Source organism: Gymnoscopelus microlampas (genome assembly GCF_963454915.1).
Source record: "Gymnoscopelus microlampas genome assembly, chromosome: 7".
NCBI lineage: Eukaryota > Metazoa > Chordata > Actinopteri > Myctophiformes > Myctophidae > Gymnoscopelus > Gymnoscopelus microlampas.
Genome location: NC_139944.1, coordinates 50,555,397 through 50,562,702, shown reverse-complemented (window position 1 = coordinate 50,562,702; position 7,306 = coordinate 50,555,397).

Sequence of the window (7,306 nt, the reverse complement as noted above, 5' to 3'; positions counted from 1 at the left end):
CCTAACAGGTTTTTGGGGGGACGATTTTGGCCTCCACACTTAGTGATTTTTTCGGATTTAACTTTCGTTTCGGTAGTGACAAACTTTCGTTTCGGTAGTGACACAATGTTGAAAAGAAAAGTCACTACAAAGTACTACCAATCAACTCTAAATTGCCTGAAACGTACTACTAACAGGTTTTTGGGGGGACGATTTTGGCCTCTACACTTAGTGATTTTTTCGGATTTAACTTTCGTTTTGGTAAAATAAATTTTACCGAAACGAAAATTACCAATCAACTCTAAATTGCCTGAAACATACTCCTAACAGGTTTTTGGGGGGACGATTTTGGCCTCTACACTTAGTGATTTTTTCGGATTTAACTTTCATTTCGGTAAAATAAATTTTACCGAAACGAAAATTACCAATCAACTCTAAATTGCCTGAAACGTACTCCTAACAGGTTTTTGGGGGCACGATTTTGGCCTCCACACTTGGTGATTTTTTCCGATTTAACTTTCGTTTCGGTAGTGACAAACTTTCGTTTTGGTAGTGACAAAATGGTGGAAAAAAAAGTCACTACAAAGTACTACCAATCAACTCTAAATTGCCTGAAACGTACTCCTAACAGGTTTTTGGGGGGACGATTTTGGCCTCCACACTTAGTGATTTTTTCGGATTTAACTTTCGTTTCGGTAGTGACAAACTTTCGTTTCGGTAGTGACACAATGTTGAAAAGAAAAGTCACTACAAAGTACTACCAATCAACTCTAAATTGCCTGAAACGTACTACTAACAGGTTTTTGGGGGGACGATTTTGGCCTCTACACTTAGTGATTTTTTCGGATTTAACTTTCGTTTCGGTAAAATAAATTTTACCGAAACGAAAATTACCAATCAACTCTAAATTGCCTGAAACATACTCCTAACAGGTTTTTGGGGGGACGATTTTGGCCTCTACACTTAGTGATTTTTTTGGATTTAACTTTCATTTCGGTAAAATAAATTTTACCGAAACGAAAATTACCAATCAATTATAAATTGCCTGAAACGTACTCCTAACAGGTTTTTGGGGGGACTATTTTGGCCTCCACACTTAGTGATTTTTTCGGATTTAACTTTCGTTTCGGTAGTGACAAACTTTCGTTTTGGTAGTGACAAAATGGTGGAAAAAAAAGTCACTACAAAGTACTACCAATCAACTCTAAATTGCCTGAAACGTACTCCTAACAGGTTTTTGGGGGGACGATTTTGGCCTCCACACTTAGTGATTTTTTTGGATTTAACTTTCGTTTCGGTAGTGGCAAACTTTCGTTTCGATAGTGACACAATGGTGAAAAAAAAAAGTCACTACAAAGTACTACCAATCAACTCTAAATTGCCTGAAACGTACTAACAGGTTTTTGGGGGGACGATTTTGGCCTCTACACTTAGTGATTTTTTCGGATTTAACTTTCGTTTCGGTAGTGACAAACTTTCGTTTTGGTAGTGACACAATGGTGAAAAAAAAGAAGTCACTGCAAAGTACGACCAATCAACTCTAAATTGCCTGAAACGTACTCCTCATAGGCGGATTAGGAAGAAACGGGCCCCTGGGCCGAGACACGCAAAAGGCCCCCCCGCCCCCTTCCGTGCGTGCACGCGCGCGCAGCGCGCGTGCACGCACCCACCCCCGCGCGCGCGAATTTTTTGCGGTTAAATCTCGGTTAATAATGGAAATTAATAGGGTTTTTTTCGGTTAAAAACGTCTGTGCACGGCGGCAGATAGGCTAATATAATGCATGTTTTACCTATATCTTAAATACAAAGAAATTGTTCGGTTATATTGCGGGTAATAAGGGAAATATTAGGGTTTTTTTATGTTAAAAAAAAATATGTTAACTTTTTTTTTATTAAAAAAAAAAAAAAGGCTCAAGCTCAGGGGCCCCCCTAGCTCAGGGGCCCCTGGGCCTGGGCGCAGTCGGCCCGTTGGGTAATCCTCCTCTGGTACTCCTAACAGGTTTTTGGGGGGACGATTTTGGCCTCCACACTTGGTGATTTTTTCGGATTTAACTTTCGTTTCGGTAGTGACAAACTTTCGTTTCGGTAAAATAAATTTTACCGAAACGAAAATTACCAATCAACTCTAAATTGCCTGAAACGTACTCCTAACAGGTTTTTGGGGGGACGATTTTGGCCTCCAACCTTAGTGATTTTTTCGGATTTAACTTTCGTTTCGGTAGTGACAAACTTTCGTTTCGGTAAAATAAATCTTACCGAAACGAAAATTACCAATCAACTCTAAATTGCCTGAAACATACTCCTAACAGGTTTTTGGGGGGACGATTTTGGCCTCCACCCTTAGTGATTTTTTCGGATTTAACTTTCGTTTCGGTAGTGACAAACTTTCGTTTCGGTAGTGACACAATGTTGAAAAAAAAAGTCACTACAAAGTACTACCAATCAACTCTAAATTGCCTGAAACGTACTCCTAACAGGTTTTTGGGGGGACGATTTTGGCCTCCACACTTAGTGATTTTTTCGGATTTAACTTTCGTTTCGGTAGTGACAAACTTTCGTTTCGGTAGTGACACAATGGTGAAAAAAAAAAGTCACTGCAAAGTACGACCAATCAACTCTAAATTGCCTGAAAGGTACTCCTAACAGGTTTTTGGGGGGACGATTTTGGCCTCCACACTTGGTGATTTTTTCGGATTTAACTTTCGTTTCGGTAGTGACAAACTTTCGTTTTGGTAGTGACAAAATGGTGGGGGAAAAAAAGACACTACAAAGTACTACCAATCAACTCTAAATTGCCTGAAACGTACTCCTAACAGGTTTTTGGGGGGACGATTTTGGCCTCCAACCTTAGTGATTTTTTCGGATTTAACTTTCGTTTCGGTAGTGACAAACTTTCGTTTCGGTAGTGACACAATGTTGAAAAAAAAAGTCACTACAAAGTAGTACCAATCAACTCTAAATTGCCTGAAACGTACTCCTAACAGGTTTTTGGGGGGACGATTTTGGCCTCTACACTTAGTGATTTTTTCGGATTTAGCTTTCGTTTCGGTAGTGACAAACTTTTGTTTCGGTAGTGACACAATGGTGAAAAAAAAAAGTCACTACAAAGTAAGACCCATCAACTCTAAATTGCCTGAAACGTACTCCTAACAGGTTTTTGGGGGGACGATTTTGGCCTCCAAACTTAGTGATTTTTTCGGATTTAACTTTCGTTTCGGTAGTGACAAACTTTCGTTTCGGTAGTGACACAATGGTGAAAAAAAAAAGTCACTGCAAAGTACGACCAATCAACTCTAAATTGCCTGAAAGGTATTCCTAACAGGTTTTTGGGGGGACGATTTTGGCCTCCACACTTGGTGATTTTTTCGGATTTAACTTTCGTTTCGGTAGTGACAAACTTTCGTTTTGGTAGTGACAAAATGGTGGGGGAAAAAAAGACACTACAAAGTACTACCAATCAACTCTAAATTGCCTGAAACGTACTCCTAACAGGTTTTTGGGGGGACGATTTTGGCCTCCAACCTTAGTGATTTTTTCGGATTTAACTTTCGTTTCGGTAGTGATAAACTTTCGTTTCGGTAAAATAAATCTTACCGAAACGAAAATTACCAATCAACTCTAAATTGCCTGAAACATACTCCTAACAGGTCTTTGGGGGGACGATTTTGGCCTGCACACTTAGTGATTTTTTTGGATTTAACTTTCGTTTCGGTAGTGGCAAACTTTCGTTTCGATAGTGACACAATGGTGAAAAAAAAAAGTCACTACAAAGTACGACCAATCAACTCTAAATTGCCTGAAACGTACTCCTAACAGGTTTTTGGGGGGACGATTTTGGCCTCCACACTTGGTGATTTTTTCGGATTTAACTTTCGTTTCGGTAGTGACAAACTTTCGTTTTGGTAGTGACAAAATGGTGGGGAAAAAAAGTCACTACAAAGTACTACCAATCAACTCTAAATTGCCTGAAACGTACTCCTAACAGGTTTTTGGGGGGACGATTTTGGCCTCTACACTTAGTGATTTTTTCAGATTTAACTGTCGTTTCGGTAAAATAAATTTTACCGAAACGAAAATTACCAATCAACTCTAAATTGCCTGAAACATACTCCTAACAGGTTTTTGGGGGGACGATTTTGGCCTCCACACTTAGTGATTTTTTCGGATTTAACTTTCGTTTCGGTAGTGACAAACTTTCGTTGCGGTAGTGACACAATGGTGAAAAAAAAAAGTCACTACAAAGTACTACCAATCAACTCTAAATTGCCTGAAACGTACTCCTAACAGGTTTTTGGGGGGACGATTTTGGCCTCCACACTTAGTGATCTTTTTGGATTTAACTTTCGTTTCGGTAGTGACACAATGGTGAAAAAAAAAAGTCACTACAAAGTACTACCAATCAATTCTAAATTGCCTGAAACGAACTCCTAACAGGTTTTTGGGGGGACGATTTTGGCCTCCACACTTAGTGATTTTTTCGGATTTAACTTTCGTTTCGGTAGTGACAAACTTTCGTTTCGGTAGTGACACAATGTTGAAAAGAAAAGTCACTACAAAGTACTACCAATCAACTCTAAATTGCCTGAAACGTACTACTAACAGGTTTTTGGGGGGACGATTTTGGCCTCTACACTTAGTGATTTTTTCGGATTTAACTTTCGTTTCGGTAAAATAAATTTTACCGAAACGAAAATTACCAATCAACTCTAAATTGCCTGAAACATACTCCTAACAGGTTTTTGGGGGGACGATTTTGGCCTCTACACTTAGTGATTTTTTCGGATTTAACTTTCATTTCGGTAAAATGAATTTTACCGAAACAAAAATTACCAATCAATTATAAATTGCCTGAAACGTACTCCTAACAGGTTTTTGGGGGGACGATTTTGGCCTCCACACTTAGTGATTTTTTCGGATTTAACTTTCGTTTCGGTAGTGACAAACTTTCGTTTTGGTAGTGACAAAATGGTGGAAAAAAAGTCACTACAAAGTACTACCAATCAACTCTAAATTGCCTGAAACGTACTCCTAACAGGTTTTTGGGGGGACGATTTTGGCCTCCACACTTAGTGATTTTTTTGGATTTAACTTTCGTTTCGGTAGTGGCAAACTTTCGTTTCGATAGTGACACAATGGTGAAAAAAAAAAGTCACTACAAAGTACTACCAATCAACTCTAAATTGCCTGAAACGTACTCCTAACAGGTTTTTGGGGGGACAATTTTGGCCTCCACACTTAGTGATCTTTTTGGATTTAACTTTCGTTTCGGTAGTGACACAATGGTGAAAAAAAAAAGTCACTGCAAAGTACTACCAATCAATTCTAAATTGCCTGAAACGAACTCCTAACAGGTTTTTGGGGGGACGATTTTGGCCTCCACACTTAGTGATTTTTTCGGATTTAACTTTCGTTTCGGTAGTGACAAACTTTCGTTTCGGTAGTGACACAATGTTGAAAAGAAAAGTCACTACAAAGTACTACCAATCAACTCTAAATTGCCTGAAACGTACTACTAACAGGTTTTTGGGGGGACGATTTTGGCCTCTACACTTAGTGATTTTTTCGGATTTAACTTTCGTTTCGGTAAAATAAATTTTACCGAAACGAAAATTACCAATCAACTCTAAATTGCCTGAAACATACTCCTAACAGGTTTTTGGGGGGACGATTTTGGCCTCTACACTTAGTGATTTTTTTGGATTTAACTTTCATTTCGGTAAAATAAATTTTACCGAAACGAAAATTACCAATCAATTATAAATTGCCTGAAACGTACTCCTAACAGGTTTTTGGGGGGACTATTTTGGCCTCCACACTTAGTGATTTTTTCGGATTTAACTTTCGTTTCGGTAGTGACAAACTTTCGTTTTGGTAGTGACAAAATGGTGGAAAAAAAAGTCACTACAAAGTACTACCAATCAACTCTAAATTGCCTGAAACGTACTCCTAACAGGTTTTTGGGGGGACGATTTTGGCCTCCATACTTGGTGATTTTTTCGGATTTAACTTTCGTTTCGGTAGTTGCAAACTTTCGTTTCGGTAGTGACACAATGGTGAAAAAAAAAAAGTCACTACAAAGTACGACCAATCAACTCTAAATTGCCTGAAACGTACTCCTAACAGGTTTTTGGGGGGACGATTTTGGCCTCCACACTTAGTGATTTTTTCGGATTTAACTTTCGTTTCGGTAGTGACAAACTTTCGTTTCGGTAGTGACACAATGTTGAAAAAAAAGTACTACCAATCAACTCTAAATTGCCTGAAACGTACTCCTTACAGGTTTTTGGGGGGACGATTTTGGCCTCTACACTTAGTGATTTTTTCGGATTTAACTTTCGTTTCGCTAAAATAAATTTTACCGAAACGAAAATTACCAATATACTCTAAATTGCCTGAAACATACTCCTAACAGGTTTTTGGGGGGACGATTTTGGCCTCTACACTTAGTGATTTTTTTCGGATTTAACTTTCGTTTCGGTAAAATAAATCTTTACATAAACGAAAATTACCAATCAACTCTAAATTGCCTGAAACATACCCCTAACAGGTTTTTGGGGGGACGATTTTGGCCTCCACACTTAGTGATTTTTTCGGATTTAACTTTCGTTTCGGTAGTGACAAACTTTCGTTTCGGTAGTGACACAATGTTGAAAAGAAAAGTCACTACAAAGTACTACCAAGCAACTCTAAATTGCCTGAAACGTACTCCTAACAGGTTTTTGGGGGGACGATTTTGGCCTCCATACTTGGTGATTTTTTCGGATTTAACTTTCGTTTCGGTAGTTGCAAACTTTCGTTTCGGTAGTGACACAATGGTGAAAAAAAAAAAGTCACTACAAAGTACGACCAATCAACTCTAAATTGCCTGAAACGTACTCCTAACAGGTTTTTGGGGGGACGATTTTGGCCTCCACACTTAGTGATTTTTTCGGATTTAACTTTCGTTTCGGTAGTGACAAACTTTCGTTTCGGTAGTGACACAATGTTGAAAAAAAAGTACTACCAATCAACTCTAAATTGCCTGAAACGTACTCCTTACAGGTTTTTGGGGGGACGATTTTGGCCTCTACACTTAGTGATTTTTTCGGATTTAACTTTCGTTTCGCTAAAATAAATTTTACCGAAACGAAAATTACCAATATACTCTAAATTGCCTGAAACATACTCCTAACAGGTTTTTGGGGGGACGATTTTGGCCTCTACACTTAGTGATTTTTTTCGGATTTAACTTTCGTTTCGGTAAAATAAATCTTTACATAAACGAAAATTACCAATCAACTCTAAATTGCCTGAAACATACTCCTAACAGGTTTTTGGGGGGACGATT